Raw genomic sequence first — 23,474 nt, forward strand, 5'->3', positions numbered from 1 at the left:
TTGAAGGAAAAAACTCTATTTTGGACTAAAAAAACGGCACTTAAATAATTATAACAATCGTTTAAATTAATCTATCGAAAATCCCCTACGCTCTTCTCTTAAGAAGGTTATTATACAGACGTAGTGAAAAACCTGATTAAAAATATTTAAAATTGTTTGAGTTATGCTGCGTGCCAATTTCAGAAAACGTGTTTTGAGAAAAACGCGTTTAAAGTTTGGAAATTTGGAGAAGTCGTTAGGTAGCAGTCACTAACGCTTGGTTAAAAGCTTAAAATATTTATGAAATAGACTTCGGTAACGTATAAAACTTTTTGTTCTGTATTTTAAAAGGTTCAAAGAATTTTTTAAGCTTATATAAAAAAATCAATTTTTTGAAATTTCTACAGTGGTGATACCCCTTAATAAGAACTATCGCAAAAATGCGAAAAAAACTGAATACTTTTTTTTTTTAATTCCATGTAATAATGTTTAGCCAATGTTTAAAAAAATGCACGTGTTCCTATAATTCTTTTGTAAAATTTTAATTAATCGGTCCAGAAAAACGGCTGGATGGATCGATTTAAAAATTTACAGGGTTATTAGTGCAATATTAAACTGTAAAAATCCTTGGAAACATGAGTCCCCACATTAATATTTGTAAGTGAGCGATAGATCTTCTGAAAAACCGTAAAAAGGCGTTTTTGCGTTCACTTCAAATCAACGTTAAGGGTAAAAAAAAATTTTGTTTTTTTTTTTTAATTAAATAAGGATCTTATAGGAAATTTATGCTACTTTCCAAAACCATTATACGATTTATTGTGGGGTTATTAGTTGCTAAGATATCAATGATCAAAGATAAAACGGTCTTTTTTCGTAAAATGCGGGTATCTCAGAGAGAAATGATCAAAGGGAGAATTCAAAAAAAGCAAATTGAAGCTAAATAATCAAGCTAGTTGACTGTATGGCTAGTTTTAGTCGAGAAAATGTTTCCAAGCCCGTGCAATCAAAAAAAAAACGAAAAAATTTCGAAAAATTTTGTGTCGCTCTTTAACTGACGATTAAAAAATAACCGTTAAATAAAAAAAAATTCTCAAAGATCTTACAACTAGAAATTTAAAGCTTCAAATTGCTTTTTGTCGGAACTCCGTGCGACCATTTTCCACCGAGATACAGCTTTTAAAAAATCACTAAGAAATTTAGGAAATTTTACTGTCCCCTTAATTTTTGTGAGAAGTGTAGTTTACAGTTATAGTTAATATATAATAGTTTTTTCATATTTTCAATATTTCCTAATTTTTTTTTTAGTACATTATTTTTCTTATTTGTGTTTCTTAATTCACATAAACATAGTACCGTTTTGGCATTTACCTATTAAAGTGAGTTTTACTAAGTCGAGTCGATAAAATATTCCTAACTTTAAAGTGCCCTTTAAATACTTTCGTTTTCTCTCCTGCCTGCTGACGATAAATTTGCTAGTTCTGCAACTGCAACAAAGCTGGGGTAAAAAACCATAATTTCGTTTAACTGCTTTCTATGTCGGCGAATTCGTCGAGCTAAGCCAACTCTTCTTTTTTTATATCGCCTTAATACGATTCACTTAAAGTCTAGCCAAGCATTTGGAAATCCTCATCAAGTAAGTTTTAAATTTAACAGACAAAGCTGAAAATGCTTTTGAGGTAATGAAAATGTGCTTTTCGGCATGATAAAGTGAGCTGTAATAAAGGGTGGTTAAATTTCCAGGGCCGATGTTGAATGTGAACCACATCTAAACGTGAAATTTTTTTCTGCATTTCATTTGACATTTTTAAATTTCAGATTAACTCAATTTGAACCATGGAAAGCTACACAATCGAGCAACGCGTTAAAGTTATTCAGGCTTATTATGAAAACGGGCGTTCAATTCAAAATGCATATCGAAGAAAATCATCTTCAGTGATGAGGCACATTTTCACCTCAGTGGATTCGTCAATAAGCAGAATTGCCGCTTGTCACATTTGGGCGAATGATAATCCAAGAGTGATTGCCGAAAAGCCAATGCACCCACAAAGAGTGACTGTTTGGTGCGGTTTATGGGCCGGCGGCATCATGGGGCCGAATTTTTTCCAAAATGAGGCCGGTCAGGCAGTTACTGCGAATAGTGTTCGCTATCGTGAGCTGATAACGAACTTTTTATGGCCCGAATTGGAAGATATGGATGTGGACATATGTGGTTTCAACAGAACGGTGCCACTTGTCACACAGCTAACGAAACAATGGCTCTTTTGCGCGAAAAATTTGATGGCCAAATAATCTCACATCGCGGCGATGTCAATTGGCCGCCAAGATCATGTGATTTGGCACCGTTGGACTTCTTTCTTTGGGATTATTTGAAAGAAAAGGTGTACGTCGATAAGCCAGCAACAATTCAAGAGCTAAAGGATGAGACAGCTCGGCACATTAACGGCATAGAACCTCAATTATGCCTCAGCGTCATCGAAAATGTGGACCATCGGATGGAGGTGTGCCGCCGAGGCCCCGCCGTCCATTTGGCCGATATTTTGTTCCATGCGTAATTGACCCATACAGATATTATCATAATAAAGAGAAATGACAATAATTTCCTAAACAAAATGTATTTTATTCAAAATCAACACCGGCCCTTGAAACTTATCCACCCTTTATAAGAGGTCAGTTAAAATAGCAATCCAAAATCAACAAAAGAATCTAGCTTGAAGAACAAAACATCACTACTTTCGTAAAAATCTCAACATTTTTTAATAGAAAAATCTTTCTATACGCAGTTTTATAGCTCATTAAACTTTTAATATAACCAAGTGCAAGTTTAAAGTCCCTCAAATTTTTCGTTGATTTCTGACAATATTTTTCCCAGACGATTTTTCGCATTTTTCTCGTATAAAAAAAATCGTGCATAGTAGGCTATTCATTGCTGTTTTACACATTTCCGTGAAAAACGATATTCGAGATCACTAAACTTCTGCTTTCCAATAACACAGGAGTTGATTTGCTCCTCGAGGGATTGTTATCTTTCCGCGTTGAAGAGGCTCAGTAAGTGGAATGATCCTAGAAGCGACACCGGCGGTAGCATAGCTACTGTTAACCCTTTGAAGCACACATTTTACTTACCAACCGCTTTTATGATTGCATGTAATTTTAAGGGTTTCAGGGGTCGCTGATTACGAATCTGAGGTCAGATTTGAGAAATTCAATATGGCGGATACAAAATGGCGGACATATTTTTTGAAAACTTGTTGGATACTCACCAAGTTTGATATTAGGGAGTTTTTGGTATCCAACAAGTTTTCAAAAAATATGTCCGCCATTTTGTATCCGCCATTTTGAATTTTTCAAATCTGACCCAAAATTCGTAATCAGCGACCCCAAAAACTCACTAATATCAAACTTGGTGAGTATCCAACAATTTTTCAAAAAATATGTCCGCCATTTTGTATCCGCCATATTGAATTTCTCAAATCTGACCTCAGATTCGTAATCAGCAACCCCAAAAACCTTATAGTATCATGTCCCATCTTTATACATTATGTACTTTGTTGAAAAATGAATTTTTTCCTGAAAATAGACGATTTTTTCAATTTGTTTATCTGTAATTGTTTATAAATTCACGCAAAACAATTTTCTTAGTTTCAGTTACATTCTTTGATATATGGATTATCATATAAATAAATTTTCTCGGTCCCATTTTCATAAATATCAAATCTGTAGAGAAAAGTTGAGAAAAAAGAAGGTGGGAACCTGGCTTCCCACCATGCTCCTAAGGGTTAAGGCCTCCCAAGCCGGTAAGGTCGACGGTGCGCTCCGCAGTCAAAAACAATCCACCGACTAGCGTCTGATCACAGGTTAGTGGCGGCTACAGCGGACATCTGTCTTTCATCAAGCGGCTGGCGATACAAACGTGTTGGCTTTACACTTTAGGCTATGGCGTTGAGGTACCCATTCCGAGAGCTGCATGGCTGGTAGTGGCTAACGACAGTGTCGTGTCCGCTCTACACCAAGGTAAGGTCGATTGTAGCAAGTGCCTTACCACGGTATGCCGGCTCTGCTGTGGCGGACCATCCATTTGCGTGCGCACTCGTGGGATCAAACATGGAAACCTGAAAGTGTGTTTGAACTGAGAGTGTGCAAGGTACACCCTCCGAAGACGAGCTACTTTTAGCCAGAACACAGTTGTCGGACCAAACACGTCGAGTGCACGCCATAGCACTCCTGTGCTGAAACTCAGCAATCTCAAGCCAACCCAACATACTCAATCTTCTACTACGGCGACCTCTGGTAAGAATGCTAAGAGGAACAAAAAATCCGCTCCCGGGTCGTTGCACAAAACGTACTACCTGAGAGCCAAATACATTCTGGGTAAAATAGCTAGGCATGAATTGGCCGGCAGAGTAGATGAATGCGATGCAGGGGATAAGGTCTGGTATGAGACCATGGTTGCGGAGTACGAAAACATGGTCTCTAGGAAAGCTACCGACCACCAAATACACAAAAATCCGCAAAATCGCAAAATCAACTAACGGCTAAGCGGCAGCGAGCACAGGATGTGCGTGCGCGTGCTGCTAAAAACATTCAAAATTCCTCGACCCAGGGTGTTGAGGGCTCTACAACCAAGTAGCCCTCGTATACGAAAAATACTACAGTGGCAGAGAGAGCTGGCCCATTGGGGTGTCATTGAGGGACGGCTGTCAGGCATGTTCGTTGAATATCTCATGGGAAACCAAGGACAGGCTCCTCTCTTCGACTTCATAAGTCTCGGGAGATAAATGACGCAGCTGCAGGATAATTAAGGGTGCCGATGAATTTTCTAAGTCTTTTCTACATAGAGAAGTGCGTTGCTAACTGCGTCGTAGCAGTGTTTACGAATCATGGCACGATCGGCACATACGCGGAAAAGCTAGGTTTACCATTTAACCCCCATTGCAGAAGCTGTGGGGACCTTTCAGAGATGAACACTGTTGAGACTTTCACTGTAAAAAAGCGGGTTTGGCAGCTAGATGATTGAGGTCACTGGGTATTCCTTACTTCAACGTCCTGGAGGGCTCCAATCTAAATCAAAGTGCTCCAACCCAAATCCCCTGAATCTTCGTTCCAAGCACAGCTATGGCTGGCTGTAGACGTCTGCCCATCGGAGGTCTCATAATGGTATAAAAACGGCGCATTAGTGCTACTTGGGGAGTGCCAGAGTGGTATTTCAACCATTTCACGTACCTACCTAATACAGCAATACTGCGTTTTTTTAAAGCCATCTGTTATATATTTTATGAGGCGAGAATGAGGCTCATGGAGTAAGGGAGTTTGTTCCTTTATCAGGTTAGTGCAAATATTTAGTACAATTTTTGCTTAAAAAAAATTAACACTAAACATATTTGCAATTTGCACTTAAAAGAGAAATATTTTCTTTTTTTTCATTTCCTTAGATTTTTCTTACCTCTAACAAATTATTTATTTTGCAAATTCGAAGCTGGGATATTAAAAATTCTTTTATTCACTCAACCACTTCATTTCTTTCTTGACTCTTTCAAGCATCATACCACATAAATATATATTTTGCTATGTCTCTTCATCTTGCAGTTAATGTTCCGCCAGTTGAGAAGCAAAAAAAAAAAATTTCCATTTTATATATTAATTCTCAAACTCTCCTCAACTCATTTCATTCACCTCTAATGCGCATACAGGTCAAGTAGTGCACACCACCACTACCATCCCACCACCACCACCGCCATAAACACGCACATGCACACACACACACGCTCATCCTTGTCGTAACCAACTGCCTGGCTCACTCTACGCTTGTGGAAAGTCAAGGCTTTTCAAGGCGTTCACATGCATGCACACATACACACATAGTACATGCACCACTTACATACATACATACATACATACATACGAACATCCTGCCATAACTGGGTCAATTGGCTTTTTCGGTTATTAGTTCGCTTCGTTTCGTTACGTTGCGCTTTGAAATGTCTTTACTCATTGCATATAAAGAAAGTGCATATGTATGTATGTGTGTATGTAGGTAGGAAAGTACATGCATATACTATAGCCACCCGCAGACGAGTCAAACTCTACACGAATTTTAGTGCAACTGCACTCAACACATAAGCGCTTATGGACTGCCATGAATGAACTGCTGACACAAACGCGCGCGCACACACACACACGCATGTAATAAAGTATATAGGTATGACTGCATAAAAGGTAGTAAAGCAGGTCATGCAGGTCCCACAAGGGTTAGAAAGCTCAGTTGAGTTAATATTCGTTCAGTTAATATATAAAGGATATTGATGAGGAAGTAATTATATGTGTTGCATAAAGCACGAGCTGCATTTTAATGGCATTTTTATTTACCAAACATAAAATTGAGTATTAGTTGAGTAAATAAATAATGAAAAATTCCACATTTGTATTATTGCATTTAATTTTTTAATTTGGAAATACTTTTCACACAAAATGCTAGAAATACATTTTTTTTCTTTATTATTATTTATTTTCTAAAACAAAAACCCCTCTTTCACCTCCCTTGTACGCCTAAATGTATACAAATAATTTTAATTGCTGCCCTAAATCTCTGCTCCTCCACTCACCTTTTGTGTGTGAATTCTAAAATTACTTGCACCACCACCTGCATTCACACATGAATGCCATGAAATTACATGTTTTCTTTACATTTTTAATTAATTATATTCGCATGTAACTTCGTGGTACTCGAAATGCTTAATCACTTTTTTACACCCACTTTGTGCTGCTCCATTAAGTTTAGACGCGCCATAAGCAGCAGCGTAAACTACGCCATTCGCTAGATGAGTACAATTTCAATGGCCGAAAGTGCTGATTTGGAAGACTCAGAGTAGGTGCAGGAAAACGGCAAATAAGCGCCCACACTCTTCAATGATTTAATGACTTTTTCACTTCTATTTTGGTGCCACTGAGTCAGCCGAGCAAGTGTTTGGTTGCCACTCCTGTGCTGCTTGCACATCTGCATGTTGCTTGCTATACTCTTACGTGTTTGTCGATGGATGGTTGTTTCGTTTTGATTTCGAAATTGCTTTAGCGCGCCTAAAAGCATGCTAACGACACTAATGACGCGGCAAACGCACCTAAATAACAGCCATTTCAACCCTGTAGGGAAGAGGAACTGGTTGCACGTTTCAGCTTGGATTGATATTGCTTGCAATGAGGTTTTTTTGTCAATCATAAGGCTTTGTGTATTTTACTGCAGACGGAATTTTACACACAATTACCAAAAACCAAAAACAAACAAAAAATTACATGGTTTGTAAAATTAAAAAACAAGAAAAAGATTGAAATGGTTTTTAAAATTTAAAAATAAAAATAAAAAAAAAATGTTAATGGTTTATAAAATTTAAAAATGACAAAAAAAACTTTGAACTTTAAAAATTAAAAAGAAAAAAATCAATGGTTTGTAAAATTAAAAAAAAATTTAAATGGTTTATAAAATTTAAAAATAAAAAATTTAAATGGCTTATGAAATTCAAGAAAGAAAACACCCGAATTTTTTTAGATAGTTTATGACATTAAACAATAAAAAAAAATAATTGAAATGGTTTATAAAATTTAAAAATAAAAAAGTTTTAAATGGTTTATAAAATTTAAAAATGTAAAAAAAATCGAAATGGTTTCTGAAATTTAACCATAAAAATAAATAATTGAAATGGTTTATTCAATTTAAATATGAAAAAGAAATTTTTTGAAATTTAATAATGAAAAACAAAAATTTGAAATGGTTTATAAAATTAAGAAATAAAAAATAAATAAAATGTTATATGGTTTATAGAAATCAAAAAATACATACTAAAAAATGAACAAAAAAAACGTTTGAAATGGTTTATAAAATTTAGAAATGGAAAAAAATTTCAAAATCAAAACACAAATTTAATGGCTTATAAAATAAAAAAAAATAAAACAATTTTTAAAGATTTATAATATTAAAAAATGAAACAAAAACAATTGAAATGATTGGTTAAAAAAAAAATTAATTGGTTTATAAAATTGAACGATGGCAAAACCAACTTTTAATGATTTATAAAAAAAAATCGGGTTGGTAAATAAAAGTTAAAAATGAAAAAAGTAACAAGAAAAGATTGAAATGGTTTGTAAAATCAAAAAAAAATTCTAGTTTATAAAATTTAAAGATAAAAAAAAAATAAAAAAAGTTAAAGGTTTAAAAAATTTAAATTTAAAAATTAAAAAAAAAAAATGTTTAATTCAAAAAAAAAAATTTGAAATGGTTTATAAAATTTAAAAATAGGAAAACTAGAAAAAAATTTAAATGGTTCATAAAATCTAAAAATAAAAAAAAAATAGAAATGGGTTATAAAAAAATACATAAAATTGTATATGGCTTTTAAATTTAAAAACAAAAATAAAACTTAAATGGTTTAGAAAATTTAAAAATGAAAAAATAAAATTAATAAATAAATAGTTTCTCTTAGACCCACATAGATTCAAAACCAGGGGTTGCCTTGAAGTTTCCAACAGCTATAAAAATCATATAAACATCTAGATAGCCAGTTTTTAGTCTTGTGTAAGTTTTTAGAAAAATTCAAGTATGTATATATATACAAACTATAAATTAAATCGGCTCAGAAATGTAACAAACATCTCTACCCTATCACCACCTAGCGGCTACTTATTTTCTATGCAAGTGATGCGCAGGATTTTCCCCAGTTCGCGATTCTTTAATGGCGCTTTGTTTTGCCAGAGTGACAGCTTTGTTTTGGCAGCTGATATCTGTGAGTGATAGCATTTTCTTTGATAAATGTAAAGTAGGAAATCAATAACTTGCTGAAATATCACATTAATGCAATAAGGCATTTCCGTGAGGATTACCCCAAAAATAGAGCGACCTGAAACTATTGAAGCTCAAAAATACAATAAAACCATAAATTTAGTTTGCCACAAGTTTCTGTAGCCTACTCTGGTCCTACAGGGAACCACTTACATTTACATACCACTAACACATATACAACATTTATTCGTGCCACTGTGTCTGCGTGTTGTATAGACTTTTGCGACATAGTTTTGCCTACTTCGAGGCGCATTTACCTCACAAATTAAAAATGCGTGTTTACATTTGTCTGCCAACGTTTAGGTAAATAGCGATGATAAATGAATAGTCATGGTCGTAAAGAACTTTTATGTAGTCACTTTCGTTTTTTTTTTTTTGTTTTGATATCCAAAATGTAAGATAATTAAATTTGATTATTTATGCATAATCCGGCTTCGTAAGTTATGAAGCATCGAAATTTGTGTAAATGCCAATGGACAGAGCCAGTGATGGTATCGCTGTTGTTGTCGCAGCATAAGCATTCGTCATACATACACATACGGATAATTACGCTGGAGTGACAAGTCCTTAGCCGGATATAAATCCGGGTCATTCCGGCAACGTACAGCCGACTGTCGTGGGACTGATTGCTGATATTGCTCATTAACACAAAAATTAGGGAGTCCCGGTGATATAGAATTAAAAAAAAAATCGATTCCGAAGTATAAGCTTTTAAGAATATACTGTAAAATTTTTGGAAGGATATTCCCAGTATTTTCGATACTACAGCCGGTTTTAACAGGTAGAGTCAAATTCGTCACGCGGCGGCATCAATGGAAAATATCCACTCTCAAAACTTTAAACTCAATTATCTAATTAACTACTTTTTTCGGCCTGGTGTTATCAAAAACAAAAAAAAAAAAAAATAATCCAACCGAATCATCTGAAATTTTAATATGTTGTTCACAGCTTCCATGGCTATCGCTCATACTAGAATCATATTATCGCATTATTTCAATTATTTCGAATTTTTTTAATAAAAAACTGAAGAAGACGTCGATTTTGGCAATTTTTTTTTCATTTTTGTATGTAAAAAGCCTCAAAAATTTAAATATTGTTTTTAATTTTTTTATTGTAAAAAAAAAATTCTGAAAATACCCAAATATTCGAACTCTAGACCACCGGGACCTCTTAAGTCACTTCATCTCTTAACAATATTCGCAATATTTTTGACGCCAAATTTTTTTTGTCAGTTTTTTATCAAAATATAGTTCATCGTAAATATATATAGCAAATCATTTATTAAAATTAAATTTGTTAATTTATGTTTTTCCACACTTAAAAATGGTTCCACTCTTTTTGGTTTGTATCAGCCTTAGTCAAAGAAAGGAAAATTTCCTATTTATTTCCTTTTCTGGCAGTCTACCGTGGAATAATTTCCGAAATGCTTCCATGCCATACAATTGATTAGCCAGCCAAAGTATCGGCTCGATATATTAACATACATACCCACATAGCTATGATCATTTTACACCATTTCCCCACCCACAGCTCTCAAAGTCAACTGAGCTGTCGGTTTACGTAAGTGGAAATAAAATTTTGTAAAGTGGCTTATATTGGGCGTTTTTCTACTATTTCCGCATTATCGACATGCAAGGGAAATTATAGTCGAACATGAAAACTTCAATTAAACGGGGAGAGAAAACACAAAAATGTAGAAAAAACGCACTTAGGCACCAAAAAGCTATAATTTCGAAAGCAAATCAAAATCGGATAACTTGAAATTTCAACAGCAAAATGAAAGTAGAGGCATAGCAAATTATTTTTTACCACATATGTCTATATGCACACCCTCACGCAAACAGCAAACATAGTTACGATAAGTCCAAAAATTTCGTAGCTGACAAAAGGGACGCACGCATAAGGATAACTGCCGGTTGACACACCTTTCCGATGGTCGAAGGTATGAATGGGCGATTTGCTATTGTAGAATTCATCAATAAAAAATTTATATAAATTGTTTTAATGTCAGCGCAATTAACTAATTTCCCGAAGACTAATGCGGTACAAACGCCAATTGAGCAGCAAAAACAAAAACAAAAATTGTAATGAATACTTAACCGCTCACAAAGTAATTTGCTGCTGACGACTTCAATTGCAAGCGAACATTAAAAGTTGATTAGCTAAAAGAATCCCTGACTATGCATATGTATGTGTGTACGTATGTATGTATATGTGAAAGTATTTCCAAGCGAAATTGTCTAATCACAACACGCACGTATTGAATGACAGAAAAATCTCCTTCTTTTTTTGTATACAACTGAATTTATATTGCACTTCATCAACATTCGAGTGTGAATGTGTGTGTGTGTGTGTGTGGAAATGAAAGAGATTAAATTTATAGTCTTCCCCGATTAGTAGCGATTACGATTTAATGTGTCAACCAGTAAGCTAATGACTTTTAAGCACTTTTCAAAATGAGCTGTATTTCTGTAGAGGAATATATATGAATGCATATACATACATACATCCATACACATATATAAAGAATAGCTCAGAAGTGTGCTATATTTCGTTCCAATCAATTTCGGTTTGTATGTGTGTGTGTATGCACTGTCTTGATTTACAGTCTATTGAAGGTAGACAAAAATCACACTTCAATTCAAGTCTTGTCCGCGATAAGGATTTAATTGAAAATGCTTTGAACTCTGTCGCACTTTACTGGCAAAAGTTTGATGCAGCGATAAGGAAGTCGCATTAACGGTTCAGTGATGTACGTGATTTTGTGAATAGTGGGATTAGTGAGCGTGCACTCAGCTTTGAATTGATATATCCTGGTACAAAAAAAAAATTAAATAAAATAAAAATATTTTTCAACAAAGTAAGTCTCGCATGAATGTGAAGATAATGAAATAAGGAAAAAGGGAATTATGGTTTAAGAAGAGGAAGCGAATAAGAAAATTGTAGAAGTATATTCGAACATAGAAGCGACTTACGAAGCTTAGTCAGTAAACAATGCGGCGAAGAGGCTTTAAGAGTAAAATAAGGTAAAGTTAAGTAAGCTAAATTAAATTAAAATAAAGTAAAGCAATAAATTATAACAAAGTAGGATAAAGTGAAGCACAGTAGAGTGAGGTGAAAAAGTAAATTAAAGTAAGTAAAGTAAAGTAAAATGAATTAGCAAAGTAAATTAAAGCTAAGTTAAATAATGTAAAGAAAAGTAAACCAAAGTAAAGTAAAGTAAAGTAAAGTAAAGTAAAGTAAAGTAAAGTAAAGTAAAGTAAAGTAAAGTAAAGTAAAGTAAAGTAAAGTAAAGTAAAGTAAAGTAAAGTAAAGTAAAGTAAAGTAAAGTAAAGTAAAGTAAAGTAAAGTAAAGTAAAGTAAAGTAAAGTAAAGTAAAGTAAAGTAAAGTAAAGTAAAGTAAAGTAAAGTAAAGTAAAGTAAAGTAAAGTAAAGTAAAGTAAAGTAAAGTAAAGTAAAGTAAAGTAAAGTAAAGTAAAGTAAGTTAAGTTAAGTTAAGTTAAGTTAAGTTAAGTTAAGTTAAGTTAAGTTAAGTTAAGTTAAGTTAAGTTAAGTTAAGTTAAGTTAAGTTAAGTTAAGTTAAGTTAAGTTAAGTTAAGTTAAGTTAAGTTAAGTTAAGTTAAGTTAAGTTAAGTTAAGTTAAGTTAAGTTAAGTAAAGAAAAGTTAAGTTAAGTTAAGTAAAGAAAAGTTAAGTAAATTTATGAGCAAGGTAAAGTAAAGTAAGTTAAGCAATGTAAAGTAAAGTAAGTTAAGTTAAGTTAAGTTAAGTTAAATAAAGAAAAGTTAAGTAAATTTATGAGCAAGGTAAAGTAAAGTAAGTTAAGCAATGTAAAGTAAAGTAAAGTAAGGTTAAGTACAGCAAAGTTAAGTTAAGTAAAGCGAAGTTGAGTTAAGTGAAGTTCAGTTAAGTTAAGTTAATGGATACAACGAACTCGATTCTTTTATACGGATGCGAAATATGGGCAGATTCGCTAGGAGTGCAAAACTCTGCAATCTGTGCAACGCACCTGCGCTCTCAGAATGGCTTCTTCATACAGAACAGTATCTGAAGCAGCGGTGTTAGTTATCAGCGAAACCATCCCTATAAATATTCTAGCACAAGAGCGCAAACGGAGATGTGAGGCAAAAATCACAGGAATCTCAGTGCTCCGCTTCTCCGATATTAGAAATTAAACGCTCACACTTTGGCAGGCAAGATGGAACTCTGAACGGTACGGTAGATGGACAGCGAGACTAATACCCGATCTTAAAAAGTGGGTAGAAAGAAAGCACGGTGAGGTTAACTATTACCTCACACAGTTCTTGTCCGGACAGGGGTCCTTTCGCAAGTATTTGTGGCGATTGGGGAAAGTATATTTACACCTGAAGAAATTATCGAGGAAATAATGATAGACGAAGAAAATTGGAATGCCGTCGCAAATTTTGTAGAGGATATTATCCGAAAGAAGAAACGTGAAATGGAAAGTAATGCTGAATAGGAGGGAAAAATCCAAGAGAAGAGGAGAGATATTTTTAGTGGAATCTCCACACACGTAGTAGCGACGGTTACTATATGGTGCGAAGGCATTTTTAACCCCTCACCGCAAAAAAAAAAAAAAACAAAAAAAAGAAGTTAAGAAAAGTAGAGTAAAGCAAAGGAAAACAAAGTAAAGTTAAGTTAAACCAAAGTTCAGTAAAGGAAAATTAAGTTAAGTTAAGTAAAATTAAGTTAAGTTAAGTAAAATTAAGATAAGTTAAATAAAACTAAGTTAAGTTAACTAAAATTAAGTTAAATTAAGTAAAATTAAATTAAGTAAAATTAAGTTAAGTTAGGTAAAATTAAGTTAAGTTAAGTAAAACTAAGTTAAGTTAAGTAAAACTAAGTTAAGTTAAGTAAAGTAAATTATGGTAAACTCCAAACTTCACCTGCTATTGAACTATTTCTAGACACCCTTCGACAGCGTAAATAGGAAGTGTATCTGGGCTGCTTTACGAAGCTCCTTCCAGTAAAGAAAGCTACTGCGACGCTTTTTGTCAAGTCCTCCATAAAGGAAAATTATCGGAATCCTTTCACGTGATGACTGGCGTTCCCCAGGGTCGCATTTTGTCCCCAATCTTTTTCCTGCTGATAATTGAAGACATTCTTAAGGCTTATTTTGCTTACAAAAACCATCAAATTTTCAGCATGTGCCGACAACATTTATTTGCTGTCGTATAGAATGTACGATCTAAAATCGATGACTCAGTCAAGGCAGGAACGATTGCAAAGAACGAGACTTAAAACCAACGTAGGAAAGACAAAAGCATTTAACCGGAAGTCCTCCTCATCAGACTATTTAAAAGTGGGTGCGCATGTTCTTGAAAGCTTGGATAATTTTTGCTACATGGGATGCATACTAGGCGCAGATGTAGTCAGTGAGACTGACGTAGAAAGCAGAATTACTAAAGCCCAGGCGAAGTTCGGCAATCTTGCAACGCTGTAGCAAAATAATAACGTAACTACGAATTTTCAACCAAAATTAAATACCAAACTGCGAATTTCCAACGCATTCATCACCGCGAAAGGTCACCGCAATGATCACAAGGCGTCTCCAAACGTTAATTAATCGCTGCTTGCGTGCTTTTCTTGCCCCGAACTATATCTAACACCGAATTACTAACTACGGCTAAGCAGTCAGATGTGGCGACTGAAATACAGAAGGCCATACACTGAGCATGACGACAGCATTGCAAAACAGGCGCTGGGATGGAACCCCTTCCAGCAATCAGAACGAAATACAGACATATTACGAATCCCCTGGCGCCGTTTGACGAAGGTGGAAATGAGGTCTTTGAATAGACTTAGAATGAACTTAGAACCTATTTTTTTTTTGATGACAATGAGCAATTGTTGACGCCCTATGCTCCAACTAGGAGTTAGAGACGATCTTTCGTTGATTCCTTTCAGTTTCTTACTTTGAGGTTTTTCATGTCATCCTCCAGTTCGTCAATCCATCTTGATCTTGGTATATCGTTTGCTTTCGTCGTAAATGTTCAAGCGTCAATTAATTTTCGTTGAGCTCTCGTTGGGTCCATTTCCTGGACATAACCTAGCCATCTGATTCTTACAGCTTTGATTAAGCGCACAACATTCTTTCCTTTTATTCGTTGGTGCAGTTCATGGGTCCATCTTATGCGTCATTCATAGTTGTTGTCTTTGACTGCTCCGAAGATATTTCTGAAAAATTTTCGCTTATGGTTTTTTTAATGTAGAAAACTAATGAAAAATTATCTATTTTCGCTATTCAATGTTCAGCAAGAGTTATTTTGTCAACGATTTTCTCTCTTTTTTCTAGATCTGACAATAACTAAACTCATTAAGATTGATATATTTTCCTTTTTTCAGGTAATTAAAGGAGCCAAAATACATTGTCTGAACAGGCCACCTTCCACACCACTTTTTAATAACTTTTTCTTTTGCGTTATTATAAATATAAAATAATAACTTAATAAATTTTCCTTTGGCGTTATTAAAAACAATATAAAAATGAAGTTGTGTGATTTTCAAGTATAAAAATAATTTAATTTGCATTTAATTTTCTTATCTTCGAAAAAAGTCCTCAAATGCCTTAAACTCATAGTTGCTAAACCATCAGGCACCTTAAGTGTGACAAAGAACCCAGAAAATGCGCCGGTTTACTCCGCATCGCTTGATAAGTGGTTTTTGGCCAAGTGCGGCCTACAAGTATTGGACCACCCAAAAGAGGGCTTTGAGTAGATATAAATCTATATTTTTCTTTTTTTAATCTTAGCTCGGAGGATGTACTCGTTTGAAAATTTCGTATCGTTTCTGTTCCCTTGAGCTCTGAATAATTTAGGTAATCCAAGTCACTGGATCCACTATCTCTGCATTTACATATTTTTTTGTATCAAAATCTTACATTTGTCGTATTCAAAAACATTAATTTTTCTTTTCATTTTTATAATAACAAAAAAAAAGTTATCTAAAGAATTGGTTCCGAAAAATATTTTTTATATCACTTTATAAGCTAAGTTCTTCACTTCCCTCTCTTTACTCTTCTAGCTATTGAATAACACCATAACACCCAAACAAGCCTCAATCAGTCACTTAAAAAAATGGTTTTCACCATCACCTTCTCTACCCGTGCAGTAGTGCATTAATTTAATTAAATTCAATCAACACAATTGAAAACTATAAAAGCTGCAGCTGTGAAATAAAGTAGCATTCAATTGAAAAAGAAAAATATCTGCAATTGAAATTAATAAAAATCAAACCAGGCAAAAGTGAATGCAAATTAAAAAAAAAAGAACAAAAAAAGATAAATAAAGTTCGTGCAAATAAGTGTGGAATGGGCGTACGAAAATTCATGCAATCAAATCAAGAGGTCCCAAAACAAGGTGACATACAGACAAACACACAAACAGACATACATACATACACACATACTTACAAGCATGTTCAAACAAACAGCAGATGATAGGAATAGCAAATTTTAGCAACAGTCACAACAAATTAAGAACAAATTGCTATTAAATTAATTGCTACAAGCGATAAACATAAAAAAAAGGAAAAATCAAAAAAAAAAAAAAAACAAACAAAAAATTCAAAAAAATATATATGGTATACATATACTATATATGAAGATAAAGCCAAAAATGCAAAGCAATAATAATGTGATAAAGTATATGAAAACCAAAAAAAATAAAAAAAATAAGAAGCAAACAATAAGAACCTTTTTGGTATGTAAAGTACGGCACGTGATTTACATATAAACTAATGCAGCGCAAAGACGAATTCAGTATGCCGAATAGAGAAGATATATGTATATAAGTAGGTATGTATGCATGTATATGTATGTTTGTATGTAGGTGTGTGTATATATGCATATATACCCTACAAGACAGCTGACTATCATATAAGCACTCATATTATCATCATCAATATCCTCATCCAACTACACATTTTTGTTCTAGCCATGGGAAAGTTCTGATAGTTCCCCCTTGTCGGTGTGATATTCTCTCTCTATTTTACCAATAGCAATTTCTTATAACTGAAAAATATATCTACTATGCTCTAAAGGCAAGGCAACTAATCATTTTTATTCTTACAATGTAACAACTGCTGACAACTAAAATTCTCATTGTCGTCATCACAAACTTCACAGCATTAATAATCATACTTCACATTTTTGTTCTCAACAAGTAATCAGCACTGATGGGCCAAACTACTCATTTTCGTCATCAAAAAGTTATCAGCACAAACTCCTCAATAACTCCTCATTTTCGTTAAAAAGTAATCAGACTGCGGAGTTTCGTTAAAATGTTTTATTTAGAAATAATACAATTTATGTTTTACGGAGATTCGAACTCACGAATTTTCAACTTTTAGCCAAGCATCTACTCATTCGGCTATGTCGACCTTACAACAACAACAGCCACATTTCACACTAGAACTTTTTTCAGAGCAGTCACATACAGGATGGGCCATATAGCGTTTGCTAATTTACTTAAAGGTTTGACATTTACGAAATGGGACGCTATACGCTTGAACAAATTGGGCAATATTGAAAACCTATTTCCAAAGAGGTGAGTCTTCTTCTTCTTTTCTGATTTTCACATCGGTGGCTACGTCAATAAGCAAAATTGTCGGATTTGGTGCTCAGTAAATCCACACGTTACTGTAAAGAAGCAAATGCATCCACAACGAGTCACTGTTTGGTGCGGTTTTTGGTCTGGCGGCATCATCGGGCCATTTTTTCGAAAATGAGCGAGTGATGGTTACAGGTTTACTGGTTACAGTAAATGGCGAGCGTTACCGTGACATGCTCAACGAGTTGTTTCCAAAAATTGAAGAGGATGACATGGACGACATTTGGTTTCAACAGGACGGTGCAACTTGTCACACTGCCAAAGTTACACTCGAACTTTTGGCTACCGTTTTTGAAAACCGAATAATCAGCCGAAATTCCGATATCAATTGGCCGCCTCGGAGCTGTGATTTTAGCTCGTTGGACTATTTTTTGTGGGGAGCCGTTAAGGACAAATGTTATGCGAACCTTCCAGAGGCGATTGATGCTTTGAAACACGAAATCGAAGTTGCCATTCATGATATTGGAGCCCAAACAATCGAAAATGTGCTTAAAAATTGGGTTGATCGAATGGCCTACTGTAAAGCCAGTCGTGGCAGTCATTTGAACGATATTATTATTCATTCATAAATGACAACGTTCGATCTTCAAAATAAAATAAAAAGTTTGAAAAAATATTGATTAGTTTTTTTTTATAGCCGATTCAAAAACCAAATTTTACATGGGCCACCCTGTACAAGTTGGTTTAAAACAAATGCATATACCTCATATTAATTAATTATTCGTGTTGAAATGGACTTCAGAGCTCAGCTCTAATAATTTTTATTTTTTCTTAGCTATTATTGTAATATTTACTACAGAATTCGAATCTGCTAGGAACGATATCGAAAAAAAGTTGTTCCACCCTAATGCACGTGCAAATATCACACATACGCCGGGTAAGACATCCATTTCAGGGAAGCATACGCAGTTGCTGGTGCTTGTACACTTGAATGCCTATGCAAATAGCTGATGGACTGACTAATTTGCAAGCACAGACAGGTGAATGGAGAAGGCTAGAAGAGCAATGAACGTGTGATGAATTGCAATACTTTAAGTAATGTATTAGGGAAGATAATACAAGAGATTACAAAAATAACACAATATTACCACAGTGCAAGATTACTAGAGGAAAATTGGCGAAGAGGAAAATTTGATATTTATTTAAGAAGTTTTACGGAAGCCAAGTCAATATTTTCGGTACATTTTATTATCTTTAAAGCATATTTTTTAGCAATTCACTACCCGCTTGCTAATGCACTATACCAAGTTATAGAAAATAAATGTTAACCAAACAAATGTACGCCCCTTTTAGTTTTAATTCTTCTAAATTCGAAGAAGAATTTCGAAAATTAATTTCAAAGGCGGTCGCGCTAGACATACGAGGAACTTTGCGAAAGCAACCAAAAAGAAATCTGGTGGATGCTTTGTCTAGTTTAATAAGCGCAATGATTGTTCTCCTCCCACCGCATCGACACGAGCGGTGCGAACCGCATGACATACCTATGGTATGATATTTATTGTGGCGCCGCACAAAGAAAGGCAAGAGTTTGTTAAGCGTTGAGATCTAAATTTGCTCAGCTATGAAAAAAATAAAAAGTGTAAATAAAAATAACTTACTAAACCAGTAGCCGCCGCCAGACGGGGGCATTTGCCAAGAAAATGATCAACAGTCTCTTTCTCTGCCCAATCCTCATATCTTCTGCAATGGGAGTTGTACCGAATTCAAGTTTGTCCACCTGAGCTCCGATCACCCAGTAACCGGTGATCACCACTATGAGTTTGGAAATTGAGTTGGGTGGGAGCTCCACCACTCTAAGCGTCAGGCCAAGGTTTTTGAGATAGCACTCGAGAAGAGAGAACTTCATCTGTCTTGCGCTTTTTTAAGAAAGAAATAGTGCAGTTTCCTTTTCTGAACGGTCAAGGGGACACCGATATCTGAGATGGGGACAAGTGAAAGAGGTTCTGTTGGCCCTTTCCTGTTCATATGTTCCTAAGCCCAGATAAGAGAAATGATTCCTGCACATTCGTGACGTTTTATCTGATAAAGACAACTGAAAGCGGTTCTGTCGCCTCTTTCCTGCCAAGCCCAACGGTAATTTCATGTTCCTAAGCCCTGGAACCCAGATAAGAGAAATGCTTCCTGCACTTTGGAGACATATGATCTCCTTACTGAAAAACGTCTAACATCAAAAGATAGATATTTGAAGTAGATATATTTTTTTACTAGGATTGTTATTTGATATTTCAGCTATTGTAATTTTGTGACTGTTTTTCTATTTTAAAATAATTTTTCCATTCCCCAGAGAACAGTGCTCGGCGACCCATTTGTTCAAAAATTACTCTTTTGCCTTTCTTACCCACCGATTAACACGAATCAAACTGGTTGCCTGCTTTACTTGAAATTATTTAAACATTGAGCTAAAAATAGGTCGCTTGAACTGCCTAGTGGGTTGTAGAGAAAGTACTGTTGCCTCTTAACTAGTTCAGAAGCAATTTTATTTTTAAACAAAAATTATCAGAAATCAAATAGATTAACATAACCAACGCAAGACAAGTGTCTTGTCGAGGCACTATGGTCCCGAAAGGAGTTAAAAAGAAAAAAAAAAACTGGGCGATCAAAAAAATAAAAGACAGGTTTTGTTGATATTTAAGAAAATATATTTTTGATCCAGCACTGAAGGCCCTAGTAGCCAGTGTGCTAATTAAGTTAGGGTCATATTGTTTTTAGCCCTATAAATAATAATAAAGCAAAAATATTTTTGATTTTCCATAGACCACTGCTATTATTTCGAACACAGTTGTATATGCGCACACACTTACATAGTTCAACTGAGATTCTCAAACATTCAATGCATCGCTTGCTTTTCCACTTCCACCTACTGTTCTCGGCTGACAGCTGTCTGCTACACGGAGATGTTTGTTCGACAATCGATACATAAATATGTATTGGGGCGAAATTTAGAAAAAAATAAAAATAAGCACTTTGTGTTGTAGGTGTTAATGTTATTAATTATTTACATAGTTGTCATTTTGCTTTGGCAAGTCGGAAATATTTGCATAGTTGTTGGCCATTGCCAAATGACGCAATGTTTGCCAATATGGAAACGTAATTTTGCATTTTTCATATTGCCTCTATGTAAATATGTATGTGATTAGTCCATATCCTCTATGTACATGCGGCAGCAGATACATTTCATACACATACATGAATAGATAAGTTGAACGTATGTATGCGCATGACTGTATATATGTAAGTAGTTATTGCATGCAATTCTAAAAGCTCACCTTAAGCGTTTGAGCAGCAATTTATTTGCAGTGGCAGCTGGCAATGAGTTTTACAAACAACTACATATGCACACACAGATATATAGACTTGTATGTATTTGCTCACCATTTCACACCTCATAACTTGGAATTGCACTATTTTTGGTGACTTGGAATTTTTGATGTGCGTACGCATGTACATACATATATGTTTATGTGTGTGTATATTCGAATAAAGAGAGTGCGCCTAAAAGGCGTTGCACAGTTTGGGCGTTTTTGATTTATTCAGTAGTCATACAATTATGTATGTATGTATGATATTTATGGATTTTGAGATTGGAAGCGGATGCAAAATAAAAACAGCTACTTATAAATGAAATGGTGCGGATTGAAGCGAAGAAAAAGTATTTTATTTATTTTTTCATTTAACATGATGAATAATATAATAATCCAAATTATTGGATCGAAAAACAAAAACAATAATAAAAAGGAAAAATAAAAAATTAAAAAAAGTAAAGATAAAAAAATTAAAAAAAATAAAGACAAAAAATTAAAAAAAAAAATTTTAATTAAAAAAAAAAACAATATAAAATTAAAAAAATATTAAAATAAAACAAGTTAAAAAATTAAAATAATCAGAATACAAAAGTTTGAGGAAAGAAATTAAAAAATAAAAATAACAAAATTAAAATAAATAAATTAAAGAAATAAAAATTAAAATAAATAAACGTAAAAAAAAAATAATATAAAATAACAGTTTAATTAATATAAAGAAAAAATAAAAAAATTAAAATACAGAAATAACAAAAAGCAAAGAAAAAAATAGAAAGATGCAAACAAAATAAAGAAATAAAACAAAAAAATTAGAATAAAAAATTAAAATAAAGAAATTAAAATAAAAATATTAAAAAAAAATATGAAATAAAAACAATTAAAAAATATAATAAAGAGAAGGAAAATAAAATAAAAGGATTTGGTAATTGCATTTGCACCAATATAAGAATAAAGAGGATAAATAAGATAAGGCGAAATAAGAAAAGATATAGTAATTCATGATGAGACAAGAAGGAGAAGATAAGATAATATCCGATGAGATAAAATAAGATGAGATGAAAAATAAAAACTAAAATAAAGAAATTTAAAAAATTTAAATACAAAAATTATAACAAAGAAATTAAAAAATAAATATAACACAATTAAAATAAATAAATTTAAAAAAATAAAAATTAAAATAAAGAAACTAAAAAACTTAAAATAAAAACAATTTAATTAAAATAAAGAGGGTGAAAAAATATTAAAATCAAGAGAGTGAAAAAAATACAGCAATTAAAAGCTAAAATACAGAAATATAGACAAAAAAAAATTTAATAAAAAAAATTAAAAAAAAAATTTAAATAAAACAAAATAAAATAAAGAAAATAAAACCAAATTTTGAAATAGAAAGAATTAAAAAATTAAATAAAGTGTGACAAAATTAAATAAAAAAATAAGAAAAGATGATATGAGTCAAGATAAGAATAAAGAAGATAAATAAGATAAGGCGAAATAGGAAAAGATATAGTAATTCATGATGAGACAAGAAGAAGATACGATAATATCCCATGAGATAAAATAAGACGAGACGATGCAATATAAGATAATATAAGATATATTAAGATAAGATAGCCGTAAGTTGAGAAATTTCCAAAATAATAATAAACTTTTTGCAAACTAATAAAAAAATTAATCCCTTAAGTGGAAATGACGAGTGTCGCCCGCAAACATTTTCTGTGCCAAATTCGACATTGACGGGCTATGCCCGCCGCATATTTAAATGTTTCAAAAGCAGTAGTAGTAAATTTAATAAACTTAAAAACAACCGTTATAATATTTTAGTTTTATTTTCTGATAACACCCGCACAGAGTTGCATTAAAATTAAATAGTCTGAGCACGCATGTTTCTTCGAAATTAAATCGTAAGGCAAAGGGTTAAACAATGTCAACAAATGACATTTCTCAAGAATGACAAAAAAATTCTCAGATAAAACAGAAAAAAGTGCGTGTAGCGTAGTACACATAACAGAAGTGAAACTTTCAAGGTATACAAAAAAAGAGGGAGAGATCCGAATGAGAATGAGAGAGAGAGAGAGAGAAATAATATATATCTAAATAAATTCACAACATTTGCAGAAAATACAAATAGACAAAATTTACAAAAAACGAAGAAGGGACGACCGGTGCAAGGTAAACGCCGGACACAAACCGTGGCAACAACGCGCATTACTCCGAGCATTTATCTTCCGCACAAACGCAGCGATTCCAGGACCGCAGCAACGGCACAAATTACCGCAAGGCAATGCCAATAAATCCAACGCCGGCATGGATAGCACTTTAAAGTACGCACAACCACTAGCCAGGAAACGGAATTAAGCGCCAAAAAGTAGGCACCAAAAAAAATAACGCCAAAAAATTGGAACCGAAAAACGCCCAAAACAGTAGGAACCAAGGTAATATAACGCCAAAAAGTAGGTACCAAAAATATATTTCCTACAAGTTTGCACCAACAAACAAGCGCCAAAAAGTAGGCAGTGTTATTTATCTAGAAATTAGCAACCACAAGAAAAAACTCCGGAAAAATAGCCTAAAGTGTATCTAAGATATATATAAGGTATAGCTCTCTCTCCCCTTTTCCTCAACGTTATATCTTTTTTCTCTCTCGCGGAACGAAAGTACTGAAAACGTTGCATTGCCTTGAAATTTTAACTCTCCATTCTCGCTCGTCCATCGACGCCTAAGAAGCTTCACTTCAAAAAAAAAA

General features: G+C 33.6%; 1 long non-coding RNA gene across 1 annotated transcript in view; it reads right to left on the minus strand.

Moving 5' to 3' along the window:
• Nucleotides 1-23,474, minus strand: part of LOC129248657 (uncharacterized) — an 81,601-nt gene that overhangs the window by 933 nt on the left and 57,194 nt on the right. The gene's annotated exons all lie outside the window — the stretch shown is intronic.

Source organism: Anastrepha obliqua, chromosome 5, assembly GCF_027943255.1.
Source record: "Anastrepha obliqua isolate idAnaObli1 chromosome 5, idAnaObli1_1.0, whole genome shotgun sequence".
In the NCBI taxonomy this organism is placed as follows: domain Eukaryota; kingdom Metazoa; phylum Arthropoda; class Insecta; order Diptera; family Tephritidae; genus Anastrepha; species Anastrepha obliqua.